This window comes from Tupaia chinensis, unplaced genomic scaffold, assembly GCF_000334495.1.
Source record: "Tupaia chinensis unplaced genomic scaffold, TupChi_1.0 Scaffold146961_1, whole genome shotgun sequence".
NCBI lineage: Eukaryota > Metazoa > Chordata > Mammalia > Scandentia > Tupaiidae > Tupaia > Tupaia belangeri.
Genome location: NW_006206814.1, coordinates 900,774 through 902,432, shown reverse-complemented (window position 1 = coordinate 902,432; position 1,659 = coordinate 900,774). Strand labels below are relative to the sequence as shown.

The following is a 1,659-nucleotide window of genomic DNA, read 5'->3' as shown; positions in this document are numbered from 1 at the left end:
CACTTCCTGTCTCTCTGTCTCTCTCTGTCTGTCTGGCGAGCGCATGTGCCCTATAGCAAAAACCTCTCAAAAAAAAAAAACAAAAAACAAAAAACAAAAAACAAAACAAAAATCAGAGCTATGACCAGCAGTTAGCATAATGGCTATGTTGATGAACTCCCATGTAGCTGACTGTGGTTCGAGTCCCAGACCCAGCGGCTTAAACTCACGCCGGGTGCGTGTGCGTGTGTGCCCAAGATCCCGAGAGGAAAATGGAGAAGGGATTGTAGCATGGCCATTCCCCCTGGGGGGTGATTTCTCACTTTCTGTCTCTCTGTCTCTCTCTGTCTCTCTGGCAAGCGCACGTGCCCTATAGCTAAAACCTAGCCCACAGCCAAAAGCTAAAGAAGCCCCGGGCCCTGTGTGGAGTGGACTCTGGGAACACTCTCGTAAAGGGACAGAAGGCCTGATCAAAGGCAGGCATGCACGAATGCCGGCCTTCTCTGAGAGAAACGCATGCTTACAGGACACTCGGACAGGCCTGAGAAAGCTGGGAAGCAGGTTAGAGGTCAGGGCCAGGGACACCGTTTAGTGCCCCACAGTAGGCCTGGTTTCAGGAAAAGTTGTGAAGCAATCAAAGTTTGTCACAGGAGCTGCCAGAGGCTTCTCTCCCAAGTGACGAAGTACAATGCTTGGGTTGGAAAGGAAGGCAGGGGAATTTTGAGATTACAGTAATAAAGTGGACCGAGACACAAGGCGTCAGAGTCTGGGCTTTAAAATAAAGCAAGATGGGAGCAGGGTTTGAAACATGGCAGACGACGTGGACCAGCAACTACCAACACCGTAGAGGAGCCCCTGGACCTCATCAGGCTCAGCCTGGATGAGCGAATTTACGTGAAAACGAGAAGTGACCGAGAGCTCCGAGGCAGATTGCATGCTTACAATCAGCACTTAAATGTGATACTAGGAGGTGTGGAAGAAACTGTGACTACTGTGGAAATTGGTGAAGAAACCTATGAAGAGATCTGTAAATCAGTGAGACGGAATATTCCAGTGCTCTTCATGCGGGGAGATGGTGTTGAGCTAGTTGCCCCTCCACTGAGAGTAGGCTAACAGAGAATGTGTTCTGCATGGAAAACCAGGAGACTGTACAGTTACCCTCTCAGTGTACAGGACCTTCAGAGGAGAAACACGCATACCTTCTGATATGATCCGAGGACTCTTTCACTCCTGCATGAGCTGATTTAGAGAGAACTCGTGACTTCTGAGGCTGATGGCATTTTTATTTTTTTTCCAAATCTTCCAATAAATGCGATCACTAAGATGCAATAATGCAATAAATAAATACATAAATAAATCTTTCACTCCTACATGAGCTGATTTATAGAGAACTCGCGACTTCTGAGGCTGATGGCATTTTTATTTTTATTTTCCAAATCTTCCAATAAAGATGCAATAATGCAATAAATAAATAAATAAATAAATAAAGCAAGACTCTCAGGTAGACGAGTTCGATTCCAGACGCGGAGTTTATTCCCAGATCTCAATCTGGAAATCGTGTGCACAGTGCAAGGCAGGGACATGGTGTCAATACAAGTGGCATTACGTGAACGTGGGAGAGGGGCACGACTGTGAAGATTAGGACGAGGAAAACCACGGCCCTGGGCTCCCTAACTAGAG

General features: G+C 46.9%; 1 pseudogene; it reads left to right on the top strand.

Annotated features, from left to right (window-relative positions):
- The first annotated feature begins 650 nt into the window (after nucleotides 1-650).
- On the top strand, nucleotides 651-1,190 carry LOC102476078 (U6 snRNA-associated Sm-like protein LSm3 pseudogene; annotated as a pseudogene).
- The last annotated feature ends 469 nt before the right edge of the window (nucleotides 1,191-1,659 follow it).